Raw genomic sequence first — 14248 nt, forward strand, 5'->3', positions numbered from 1 at the left:
TAAAAAGACAAAAGCCAAAAAAATGTAAAATAAAAGACCAAAATGATAAAATTTAAATAAAAATGACAACAACAAAAAAATTTAATATAAAGTAAAATTTGACTAGTGTCCAATTTATTACTAAGGGAATTAAAAATTAATTCAGGATATGAATACAAATAGAAATACAAAAGACCGGAAATACAATGAAGAGATTGACGCTTCAGAATGATCTCCTTTGTGACCCCACAACTCTCAAACGCTCCTCCACATCAACTGGCAGCCTATAGACACTTGACAAAGAAAAGAAAAAAGGGTGAATATATAAATATACACCGTAAGCAATACTTAAAGGCTCTTACTATATTGTTTACATAGCGGGAGACGACAAATCTTATTTTAGGATCTAGGTGTATTGCTCTTGTTGTGCATATCCTTGGGTAGATAGCTTAGCATACGCGGGTAACTGGTATCCAATATAGTTGGCAAACTCTCTCTATCATGTGGGGATAGCATGGTGAGTGATATGCTACTCATCACGTGGAGATAGCATGGTGAGTGCTATCATGCTCATCATCCATGGGAGGTTGCTAGCGAATCCATCCAACATGCCATGTAGTCATTAAATGTCAAGAGCTCTACCTCTTGTATGTGCTAGTTCCTTAGACTACCAACATGATCAACGTCTTCCCTTAGGACAGATCCACCATGCGGGGTAATTACTGACTACCTGCATGATCAACGCCCTCCTATAGGGCGAATCCACTATGTCGGATAATCCAACAAACTATCATATTCCACGTCCTTAACCAATCTCATGTCTAGCTAAATGGTACCATACTGAAGCTGAAAGGGACTTGGAAGCTCTGCAGGCATTATATCGGCTACTATTGGCATACAAGCTACCTTGGAAATACATTCCGCTATCTTTTCAACTCTAAGGAATTTGCTTTATTTATTTTTTCCGTGGACGCTACTCTACCTATTGTAATAAAAAACATAATTATTTTTCTTTTGTGATTAGCTAATATAAATCACTACCCAATAGTTTTCACAAAGCTAGTGTACAACATTTTAATCATCCACTTTCTCCATATATATTTCTACCCAACCTACCAAAAAAGTAAGACACAATCGACATAACTCATCTTTGGACTGACTCGATAGCTTAAAAAGACGAGCTAAAACATAATATACAATATATTTATATTATATTAAACTAGAGCTCATACATAAGTAGTTAAAATACAAGACCATAGCTAAAATTCAATATAAGGTATTATTTATTTTTTAAAGTTCAGAGATTTATTACACATAAATCTCGTAAATATTTGAGGTTCCATGGTCTTGTGGTTAGGATATTGGACTCTGAATCCAATAACTCGAGTTCAAATCTCGGTGGAACCTAATTTCTGTTTGTGAGTAGTAACTAATGCAAATAGATTTGTGGTTCCATGGTCTAGTGGGTAAGGGTATTGGACTTTGAATCCAATAACTCGAGTTGAAATCTCGGTCCAGTAAATATTTGTGGTTCCATGGTGATATGAACCAAGAGATATCACATTGAAGAAGAATAGAGTATCAATTAGCTAGATTAGCTAGATCATCATGCAATTATACTATCCACTTCTTCAATAAACTCACAAGAATAACTCTCTCAAATGACGTCATGAACTTAACCGTTTGAAATAAAAAATTTAAAACAAAACCAAGAAAACCATAAAGCAAAAAAAAAAAAAAAAAGGGNTAACCTAAGGGCTATAGAAAGATATAATGTAACTATCCTAACATTGGATCTATAGCCTTCATCGCAACCGGGTCATCATGTATAGGGGTGTCTTACTTACATTTACCTAAAATGTATGAGTAGCATATTGATTGAGTATTCTAAGAAACACGAAACTTCACTATTGGGATTGAAAATTCTAACACATGCAACTTGGAGGGACATATCATTTGAAATTTTGGCTCACGTAAGGTTGGATGTGTAGTACTTCTCTACACATGGCCCACACGTACAAGCATGGGCTCACCGAGTAGGCTCATACACCCCTTGGGCCTGACTAATTGAGATAGCTCTCGTACAGGCTGTGTCGGACACTATGGAGGGAAAGGGCAGTATGACATCATGGCTAACATAAATGTCGTAAATCACCAGTCGTAATATATGCGTCAGTACTCTTCATAATGAGAAAGTATTACGATGCACATGACACAAAAATATGCATGAGGTTCTCGTAGCTTTGAATCATGACATAATGTATGATGCAAGACAAACCTCTATTTATCTATAACATATTAAGTTTGTGAATCATACTTACATAATTCCTCATGTAACACATAGCATAGTTGTCATGACATGGTCTAAGGAGTCTTAGGCATCATAGAACATCAATTTCTTAACAATTTTATACATGGCATGATAACATCATAGCATAGCTTTTATACATAACATAATTATCTTGGCTCACGTAACATATTGAAGTATAACATAGCATAATATGGAATACCATAGCAGAACTTGATATAGAAGAACATAAAATGACATTATATAACTAACATATCTGCAATGGTAACAGGGCAATGGTAATATGTCTAGTTTCATTATTTCTTTAGGGTTTTTTTTTTTTACTAGGATTGCTTTTCACCCCTGCACATGGATAATTAGTAGAGGCTATTCTCTTCCCATATCTCATAAGCCTCGTTATAAGTTTTTGATAAATAGATTTGTTTGTAGAGGCATGTACCACTTGCTTTGTGGTGTTGTTTACGCCATTGTAGAAAATTTTCATTTGTATGTAATGGGGTATTTTGTTATTGGAAAATTTTCTCAGTCATTCTTTGAACATTTTTCATGCCTCACTCAAGGTCTCTTCATCAAATTGTTGAAAGGCTAATACTTAATTTATGAATTTGACCTTTATTGTGAGTGGAAAATACTTGATTAAAAACTTTTAAGCTAAAGTGTTTCGAGTTAATTGTTCCTAGAGGCAGAGTTTTTAACTAAGATTTTGCGGTGTCTCTTAATGAGTAGGAAAATAGACTTAATCTCATCCATTCAACTCCCTCAAATCTAAAGGAGTCACTTACACCTTTAAATGATTTTAAGTGTAAATGAGGATCGAGTTAAGGCAACCTATGAAATTTATCAATTGTAAGAACATCATTGGTTTTAACTTGAACATGGCAACTTGCAATTCATGCTTGATTATGCATGGATTAAGATTTTTCGTAGTATTCTTCCAATTTTAGGATCAAATAGAAATTCCAGTCTAGAGGTATAGTTCATGCACTCCCTAATTGCTCCTCTTTACTATCAATAGTTACGCTTGCTCTTCTACCTAAGCTTTCCCCTTCGTGTAGATCCAAAAGTTGATGGAGGTTGCTCTCGCTCACTTTTGTGTTCTTCTCCTCTACTTCTGTTGGGATTTCCCTCGAATATATGTTAGCATTTTTTGTGCAAATCATCTCGACGCTTTTAAAGGCATCCAAACAATTGATATCCCATTGACAGATAGAAACCATAGATTCGTGTCGCCTATTATTTTCAAGCACAAATGGAATGATTGATCATTCATTTCATTCTAGGAAGCTTTTAAGACCTCATTAATCCGGGCTTACACTTTTGAGGGAATTATAAATGAAATTCATCCTTCCGAAGCAAATTTCCCCTCTTAGACATACTTTCCTTTTCCTTTTCCTTTTCCTTTTCCTTTTAGGGTAATGTTGATGTAGCCTCTTTTCCACTTGTTTCATGCTATGTTACATTAGCGGCCAGCTCGTGTCCCCTCCTTACTATGGTCATTCCTCCAACATTTCTCTATATCAACGCACCAAATGACCTATTTGTGCAATTCTTGATATTTTATCTCATTACTAGGATCAAAGTAAAAAATAGACTTTTTTTTTTTTTCTTAAAGGTATGCTCAAAATGTTAAAAAATTTGTTATTAAGTTACATAAGAACACACTACCATAGGAATGCCTCTATGTGTTTGTGCATACCTTTAGCTTCAAAGGATTAAGTTGAGTAACTTTGATAAAGAAATCGAAAGTCAAAATGTTCTAGACCAAGTTGAAATTGTACATTTTTGGGTGAGTTATGAATCGAGGATGATTTCTCAAAATTAAGGCTACATAGATCTTTTGAACCAATTATTTTAGTTAGAGGAAAGAATAAGGAAGATATTTCAAAAAAAAAATTGGATCTTGAAAACCTCTAGAAACAGCTGCCCAATAGAAATTTTCTGGGTTGAACTCCGGCGAGAAAACTAATTTTCGACGAACTTTGGAGGTGAATAGCTTAGTCTACCATTCACGAAAAGGTATGAAATCAATCCCTAGCTATTCTTTGTACCCATCTTTAAGTTTCATGAAGAAATTGAGGGAAGAAACGTCATGAATGGAGTTGGAGAGAAGCGTTTTCAAACGACGGAGCTAGAGGTCGCAAGCATCTTCTTCCTTCCAAAGGTGAAGACGATGACGTAGCCGATTAACCCGAACCAGCCACGTCAAACAAAACTGTGACCCAACCTCAGTTTTGACATTAGGACTGTATGCTCAATAAACACTATGGAAATTGTTATAAAAGAAATGAAACAAAGGAATAAGTTTAGGTAGCAAATTGAAATAAAATTGGTTAAAATATTATTAGTTATTTATAATTTGGTTATCAACGTGACCATTTTATTTTCCAAAAATTACTTAGAATGAATGTCAAATAAATGTCAAATAATGTATCATTAAATTAGACATTCTATGAAAATCTTTATGAATAACTTCATTCAAATGACGTACTGCTTCTTAAATTCCAAACATGTAAAATGATCAAAATGCCCTTAGAGCCTTTTAAAGTATTTCAAGGTCTAAACACCTTCCAAATGACGTACTACTTATCATAAGGTCTATTCCTAAGAACATACAGATATGTTCAAGATTTCAGGTGGAACAAAGTAACTCTTACTCAAGATCTAAGATTTTTCTAAAATCATCTAAAGAATACACTACGAATAACTTATGCTTGTTACTATGTTTTGTAGAGCTTAAGAAGGTCAATGCATGCATGTTATCTAGGGTAATGTGTGAATAATGTATAGGATTGTGTCATAAGAATGATTTAAATATAAAAACTATAAGAACCTCATGTATTTTGTGTGTACATATACATTGTACTTCTCCAATGATGAGTACAGACGCGGACACGATGATGTTGATAATGTTCATACCCCGCACGACACTTAGGGGTATGCTGACTTACGGAAGGCTAGCTTGACTATGGTAGGTCCAGAGGAAGTGCAAACTGGGATCTACACTCGCACATGTCGGTCGTGTTTAGGGAAGTACTACACATCCAATTTTTCCGAACTAGAGACCATCCCTATGATAGTTATAATGATAGGTCCCTAGATCATGAATTGCATGTATTTTTATTCCTAGACCCCAATAGTGGGGTCACTTATTGAGTATTTGTTAAAATACTCAAGTCGTGTGTTCTATTTCAAGCAAAGGCAAGACATCTATGTACGACTGACGACGACATCGCAATTAGAGACCATGACAAATGCATAGAATAGTGGTATTTTATTTTCTTTGTTTTCGGTTAGTACAGGGTATTTTTACTTTTAATGTTTTACTTTATTTATTATTTTTATGTTGTTTTAAAGATGTTTTTCAAATATATAAGTCCATGATAGTGTTCTAAGATAAAGTTTTAAATGTCCAGTTTCACATAAGAGCTAGACTATGATAACGGTTGCGACTTTATGATAGTAGAAATCTAAGGTCATTGCATGACCCAAGACTCTAGTAGTAAAATATGAAAGATGACCTCAATGATAAACTTAAAACACTTCAAAAGATTCCATGAAACTCAAAAGTTACAATAAATATAATGTCACTTTAACTCAGCTCATGAGGATGATTTGTTACACGAATAAGATATATTTACTTTAAGATCATTGATTCTAAACATATCGTGAATATAGAGTGTTACCAGTACGCATGTCCTAAGGATAGGAATAAAATAGGAATATTTCAACCCAAAATTTAAGACTTAATAATCTACACAACAGGTAAAGATTTTTATTATATATATATTTAAAATTCTTCCATTTTTAATTGAATAATTTTTATTAAAAAAATATTAAACATAATAATAAAGCAAATAATATTTTTAGGCAACAGTATAATATAAAATTCTACAAACATAATTTAGATTTTATTTATTATATAACTTCAAATTCTAAAAACATACAACAAAAAATAGATGCTATAAATATATGTATATAATATAAATATATAATATGTCCAACATTTATATAAAAGAATTTATCTTCATTTTCTTGTTCTTCCTTATTTGACTCCAAAAAAAATAATTATTTTTTAAAAAATTTCTTACATTTTTTAAAATGGGGCGTTACACATACCTCTCATAAAACTCATTCTTGATTAAAATTTAAAGTTTAATTCAATCGAGGTAGAGAATACTCGCTAAATAAGTTATAATTTGTTTAAAAATTATTTGTTTGGAAATAAGAAAAGCTTATAATTATATTTTTTTTATTCAAATATTGATTTAATTAAAACATACAAGGTTTTGTAGCTTAGTTGGTTAGAGCGTTGGTCTTATGAGCCGAAGGTCGCGGGTTCGAGCCCCGCCAAAACCAACCCAACCATGTATGTTATTGGTGGCTACATTTACTTCCACTATTTTAAGACTTTTTCTTATTTTTGTAGCTATTTTATTCTTAGTCAAACTTTGTAGATTAAGCCCAACTGAATCTGAATCAGGTGTTTGAAAATTCAACAGTGATGGCTAATGGAGAAGAGAGCAATCAGAGCATATGCACACCAAGCTTGGAAGAGCTAAATACGTACAATATCAGACCAGAAATGCAAGCAATTACTTTTGAGATAAAACTTATGATGTTCCAAATGTTCCAAACCATTGGACAATTTCATGGACGACTGTTAGAAGATCCCCCTACATCTAAAGTCAATTTTTGGGAGTTAGTAACTCATTTCAACTCAATGGAGTGATTAGGTTTATTCCCTTATTCTTTGAAGGATTGTGCTAAATCATGGTTGAATACTTTAGCACCGGAAACAATTGATTCATGGAATAGTCTAGCAGAGTCATTCTTGATCAAGTATTTTTCATCCACTAGAAACTCATGGTTCAGAAATGAGATTGTTTCTTTTCAACATTTTGAAGATGAAACACTAAGGGAAGCTTTGGAGAGATTCAATGAGATTCTTAGAAAGTGTCATGGCCATAGATTACCCCTTGTATCCAAATGAAGACTTTCTACAATGGATTGAATATTGCTTACTAATCAAGTTGTGGATGCTTTCACCAATGGAGATATTTTGTCAAAGACATATAATGAAGCTTATGAGATTCTAGAAAATAGCATCTAACAATTTTTAATGGGCCGATGTGAGGAGAAATCTAGAAAAGAAGACACGAGGAATACTTGAAATTGATGTTTTGACCTCTATCAACGCTCAATTAGCTTCGGTGACTAATATTCTACAAAATCTAGCATTGGCATAAGGCTCAATCACTAAAGCACCAGTCCAAGCTACTACTAAAATGACCCAAATAGCAACCGAATCTTGTGTATATTGAGAAGAGGAACACACTCTTGATCAATGTCCAAGTAATCCGACTTCAATTTCTTATATGAGGAATCAAGCTAGTCAAGGCAACCTGAAATTCAACCTAAAGAAATTCCAAATTTTTCATGGAAGGGACAAAGTTCCTATAATAAAAAAATTCAATGGAAAGAAAATTACCATCCAAGTTTTGGACTAAAAAATCAAATGACATATGATCCTCAACAAGCCAACACCAAAGAGAAAGGATTTAGTCAAGCTCAACCCATATGGAGAACATCTCTTGAGAGCCTAATAAAGAAATATATAGTAAAAAATGATGTTGTGATACAGAGTCAGCAAGCATGCTTTCGAAATTTGAAAGTTCGAGTAGATCGATTAGCAACTTACTTATGAAATAAACTTCTTGGAAAGCTGCCAGCAGATACCGAAACACCAAAAAGAGAAGGCAATGAGTAATGTCAAGCAATATAATTGAGAAGTGAGAAAGAAATACTCAGCACGGAGAAAACTTAAAGAACATAGAGACAGTCACCCCTGAGAAACTACTAAACAGAAGAAGCAGAGCAAAAATTCATAAACACTGTAGTCTCCTAAAATGTAAACAACAGTCAACACGGGAGAGAAGAACATAAATACCAACACCTCTTCCTCCACAAAGAATAAGAATAAACAGAAAGAAAGAGGAAGCCCATTTGAGAAGTTCATGGATATTCGAAAGGAAATTATATAAACATATCACTAGTGGAAGCTTTCAAGCAAATTCCAAATTATGTGAAATTCTTGAAGGATGTGCTCACTAGTAGAAAAAAGTTTGAATTTGAAAAATTCAAGGTGGTGGCACTAAATGAAGAGTGTAGTGCAATATTGAAAAATAAGATTCCACTAAAAGAAAAAGACCCAGGCTCGTTCACCATTCCCACATCAATTGGAGAAAAGGAGCTAGGTTAAGCATTATGTGACTTGGGGGGCAAGCATCAACTTAATGCCTCTATCCATTTACAAGAAGTTAGAGATTGGAGAGGCTAGATCAACTACAGTCACCATTCAACTAGGTGATAGGTCCATCACTTCTCCCGAAGGAAAGATCGAAGACATTTTAATTCAAGTTGATAAATTCATATTTCCAACAAATTTTATTATTTTAGACTAAGAAATGGACCATGATGTATGGGTTATTTTGGGGAGATCATTTTTAACGATGGGGAGAACACTAGTACATGTCGAAAATGGAACCATAACATTAAAAATGGGTGACAAGAAAGTCAAATTTAATATCAATGACAACATGAAATATCAAGTAGTAGTAATAGAAGAATGCTCAAGAGTTTATGAGTTTATAGAGCAACCAATAGTAGAGGAATGGAATAGTTAGGAATGTGAGCAGAAAGAAAACAACCGCTTGAGTAAATCCACAGAACAGTTAACAATTTTAAATGAATTTAGCAGCACTTTTGAGACACTAGAATTAGAGGTAAGAATAAGTTCACCGATGAAGCATCTATGGAAAAAGCAGTGCAGCTAGACTTGAAACCACTACCTCCTAACCTTAAATATTTGTATTCAGGTGACAAAGAGACACTACCCATCATCATCTCAGGAACATTATCATGAACCCAAGAGGATGTGATCCTAGAAGCGGGTTAAGAAACATAAGGGGGCGATAGGGTGGACATTGGTAAATATAAAAAGAATTAGCCTGGCATAAGATTCAATTGGAGGAAGGAAAATTTAAACCAATTAAGTAACAAAGACGATTAATCCAATGATGAAGAAAGTTGTAAAAAAAATTCACATGGCTAGATGCTGGAATACTATATCTAATTGCAAACGCATTAGGGTCAATCCTATTCAATGTGTTCCTGAGAAAGGAGGATAACAACCATGACAAATGAGAACAATGAGTTGACCTGTAACGACCCTAAATTTTCACATACTCAAAGTCGCTACTAACGTCTCATGCTCATCTATAATGCGGAAATATAACTCTTACATGAACATAATTGATAACGTAAACTTCAAAAAAAACGTTTAAAACAACTTCTTCTCTTTAAAACACAGTCATGGTCTTACGTGTTTAAATATGAAATACTGAAATTTAGAGAAAACAAAAACAAATACAAAATAATTTAAAACAATTAAATGCAAAACAACCTCTTCTAACTTAAGACTAGAAATTTAAATATGAGTCTACCCTATGCACGTGCCACAGTCTCTGCTCGCGATGCCGCCGTCCTCTGTACAAGTGCGCCTTGCCTTTACCTTAAAAATGATGTGGCACACGGCCTGACTATTTCAAAGAATACTCAGTAAGTGGCCCCACTATAGGGGCCATGCAAATGCAAACACATGCAATCATGATTTAGGGACCTATCTCTAATCATCTTAGGGGTGGCCTCCAGTCTCGGACAAATTGGATGTGTAGTACTTCCCTACACACGACTCACACGTGCGAGTGTGAGTCCCCAGGGCGCTCGCACACCCCCTGGACCCTCTGGTCAAGCTAATCTGTAGCGACGTCCGGAGGTCAGCGGAACCCCATAGTGTCATGCGCCTCATGAACACCCTCATCTGTGTGCTTTCGCACCTGTGCGCATTCGCGCTCATCATACGGTGCGCGTCCGCACTCATCATCTCTAGGGGAAGTAGCCCTATGCTTATGAACATACAATATGCATGAGGTCCCTCTAAATCCATCATAATGTCTCTTCTGACACAACCCTCTAGTCTCATCTCTTTGTTACTCTAGGTAACACATACTCGTAGATATTTATATTAATATCGTTTTCACGCTCTTAGGGTTGTTTCCTATGTCGATCTAACGACATGATGCAATATGGCACTCATCATCATATATATATACTGAGCACATCATCCGGTATCATAACCCACACATCATCATAACTCATACATCATCAAAGTCATACATCATACATCATCATAACTCATATACCGCATCGTACGACATAGTTCATACATCATCGTAACTCATACAATTTTTAGCCTATCCTATAGTAAGGCCACTTACCCTAATTTAATTAACGTAAGCTCTCGTTCCTCGAGAGCTGCTCCAAAGGTTGCTAGAGTTCGCTTCATATCGAACCGTTCGTCACCTTTCGTTAGCATTTCACATTTTAATTAATAATCCAACTAACAATGTGAAATACAGCTCTAAAACGACCTCAGTAAAAAATCGAATTCCATGTTTTCATTATCTCTAAATTGTATTGGGTAATAAACTTCATGTTACTTGATCATTCAATCCAATAATATTATATTTAATGGGTACAAATTATAATAATTTTCTCATATTTTCCACTTACCTCCATCACTCCGTTCATCTCTTCTGTTATGGAATATGATTTTCTTTTCTTTCCTAAAAATATCATAATATCATGAATCATGATCATCATTATTTTTTTATTTTTTTATTTTTTCCTTATTGTACTACCATTTTCAATCTAATCTCATTTTCATTTCTTTCCTAAAAAATGTATATGCAATTAACAAAATTATTTTCAATCTATTTTAATTTTCTTTTCTTCCTTTAAATCTATTAATCGAGCATTTTAGATCGATTTAATTTTCTTTTCTTTCTTAAAATCTTCTTCACTTCCATTTTTTCCTTTTAATTCTAATTCTTTTCTAATTCTATTCTCATATCTAATTTCTTTCACTCTATTCAACAGTCTAATTAATCTTTTCTCAATGTTGTTTACAACTATTGTATTGAAACTCTGTTCAACAGTCTAATTAATAGGTTTAAGATTTTCTATCGATTTGGTTGTTTCTAAATCTTTCTCTCTCTCACCGTATATTTCTTTTTTTTTTCTTTTTTTGGAAATCTCTTTATTTCTTTCTCTCTCTCTTTTTCTCTCTTCCCTTCTTCTGATTGTTTGATCTGTTTTAACAGTCTTTCCCTCTTTATTTGTATTTCTTTTCTCCTACCAAATTTTAATTGGCTCTTAGGTTAAATATCATCGTTTATAACTGAGATCTAACTAATTGCAACATATTAAATCTTCCCATATAAGAAAAAAGGAAAAGTTAAATCTGACTACTGACCTTTTCAAATGACATCTCTCTCCAATTATCTGCCTAACAATCTCTCCATTATCTTTCCTTTCTTCTCTCCAGAAAATTGCCTTTCTTCTCCCCTCAGAAAATTGCCTTTCTTCTCAGAAGATCAATCTGCCTTTCTTCTCCCTAGAAAATCTTTTCTTTCTTTTTCTCTTTTGGTTGTAGAATTATTGATGACGGATGAGAAGGCATTTTAGGGTAGGGTGGAGAGATTAAAAGAGAGGTGATCAGTTAATCTTTTTTTCTTGCTTATTTTATTATTTTTATTTTACTATTATTATTATTATTATTATTATTATTATTATTATTATTATTATTAATCCAACGGGGCGTTACATGACCTCCACTACAATGGAGCGTTTGTATGGATTATAGACGACTGAACAAAGCGACACGTAATGACCATTTTCCTTTACCATTCATTGATTAAATGCTTGATTGACTTACTTGAAGTCACATTATTGCTTTTTTTATGATTATTCGGGATAAAATAAAATTAAAATCAGTCAAGAAGATCGAAAGAAGACAACATTTACATACCCTATGGAATTTTTGCACTTAGACGGATGCCCTATGGACTATGTAATGCTCTAACAACATTTCAACGATGTATGATGACAATCTTTACTTGATTCCTTCACCAAATTAGTGGGTAGTGTTATTTAGAAGTAGAATCAAGTTTGAAAGTAAACTGTGAACTACTAATTTTGATGAAAATCTAAGAAAATTATACCAAAAAAAGTAAAGGCTTGTAACTCAAGTTGAGGGCACACTAATGCTTGATTCTTAAGCCAAACGCAAAGCTCTTATTTTAGACTTTATAAGGAGCTTAAACGGACTTTAAAACCTCCAAAATGTCTTGAATTTGTGACTCAATTTTTTAGATTTTTCGCTGAAAATATTTTTTAGATTTTCCTACCGTTAAATTTGGTAAAGATTCTGGATGAAAAGATATCATTGATTTTGTACAAGTAGGCACGGTAGCATATATGATTTTCTGGTTTAATGGCATTATCGTAATTTTCTTGAACTTCAATGGTATTTTGGTAATTTACCATTTTTTAAAATATTTTATTTGTCATTTTTACCCAATGTTTGTCATTTTTTCCTCGGTCACCCCCTTAAAATTCCCTCTCTATAAGAAAATAAAAAATCTAGAATATTTCTTTCGTCCTTATCTAATTCACTTGATTAGGTCCATCAGAATCTTAAGCCCTATAGTCCTTCTTCTCATAGGCTTGTTAAGGGTATCTCAACTAATCTGAGGTATTACACTAATCCAAAAAACTATTAAGTCACACGTCCCTAATCTGCATCATGCCTAGCCCAACAAAACAATATTAGAGTGGAAAGAGAAGTGGAAGCTCCGCAGACACTGTACCAGCAGTTATCGGCCTACAAGCTACCTTTATTTTTCTTCAAGATTGCTATGGGGGTTTTCTAGGTCCCTATGATTCTTTGGCGGTCTTGACAGACATTCAAATCTCAAGGATTCTCATTTCTAACTCCCTAAATCTGGTGCAGTCAGGTGCATTAGGAGTCTCACCCTGTAATCATCTCTCATGATTCTATTGCACTTGGACACTACTAGAGGCGTTCCATCCAAGGTCACAACTTAGCAACACTGACACATGCACTCTAGTCTTAAACTATTTCTACTACTTATCCTCCATAAGGAGAATCACACATTCAATCACCTAGAGCTAATATACTATCAATCATGTATACAATCACACATACTCAATGGGGCGATATCATCCATTAAGCATGNGGCGATATCATCCATTAAGCTCCTAGAGCGTAGATACACAAATTTCCATTCGCTTTTCAACGCCTGAGGTTGTTATCATAACTACCACGAAAAAAAACGGATAACAAGTTCATACAGGTCTTACAACATATCATGTACTACTAAATAAAGTTAGCCTATATACTGGGATGTGGTGAGCCATGTTGTCGAGCTGAGTCTTAGAGGTGTACGACTTTATATCCTAAGAAAGCCTATAGAATCCAATACCCGACTACTCTTATTCTAATATGCCACAATCCAAATTTCAAGGTTTCAAAATAAGGATCATAGTAAAAAGATGAAAGCAAAAAAAAAATTGTAAAATAAAATACGAAAATTCCATAAAATTTAAATAAAAATAAGGACAACAAAAAAAAAAAAAAAAAAAAAAAAAAAANAAAAAAAAAAAAAAAAAAAAAAAAAAAAAAAAAAAAAAAAAAAAAAAAAAAAAACTAAATATAAAATAAAATTGGACTAGAACAGTTTGTTGTCCAATTTATAACAAACCGAAAATTAATTCAGGAATATAAATTGAAATACAAAAGACCCGAGATACAATAAAGAGTTGATGCTCCAGAATGATCTCCTTTGTGACCGCACAGCTCTCAAACGCTCCTCCACCTCAACTGGTAGCCTATAGACACTTGACAAAGAAAGGAAAAAAGGGTGAATGTATAAATATACACCATAAGCAATCTACTTATAAGCTCTTATTGTAATGTTGACATAAGAGGAGACTACAAATTTTACTCTAGGATCTAGATGTATTGCTCTTGTTGTGCAT

The 14248-nt window shown here is 33.7% G+C and overlaps 3 non-coding genes across 3 annotated transcripts; 2 read left to right on the top strand and 1 right to left on the bottom strand.

The window, feature by feature from the left end:
- The first annotated feature begins 1314 nt into the window (after positions 1-1314).
- On the top strand, positions 1315-1386 carry TRNAQ-CUG. Its single transcript has one exon. It is a non-coding gene; the product is annotated as a tRNA-Gln (tRNA).
- A 5183-nt stretch (positions 1387-6569) lies between these two features.
- On the top strand, positions 6570-6643 carry TRNAI-UAU. Its single transcript has one exon. It is a non-coding gene; the product is annotated as a tRNA-Ile (tRNA).
- A 508-nt stretch (positions 6644-7151) lies between these two features.
- LOC111784542 lies at positions 7152-7252 on the bottom strand. Its single transcript, XR_002813560.1, has one exon. It is a non-coding gene; the product is annotated as a small nucleolar RNA R71 (small nucleolar RNA).
- Positions 7253-14248: the final 6996 nt, after the last annotated feature.

This window comes from Cucurbita pepo, unplaced genomic scaffold (genome assembly GCF_002806865.2).
Source record: "Cucurbita pepo subsp. pepo cultivar mu-cu-16 unplaced genomic scaffold, ASM280686v2 Cp4.1_scaffold000229, whole genome shotgun sequence".
NCBI lineage: Eukaryota > Viridiplantae > Streptophyta > Magnoliopsida > Cucurbitales > Cucurbitaceae > Cucurbita > Cucurbita pepo.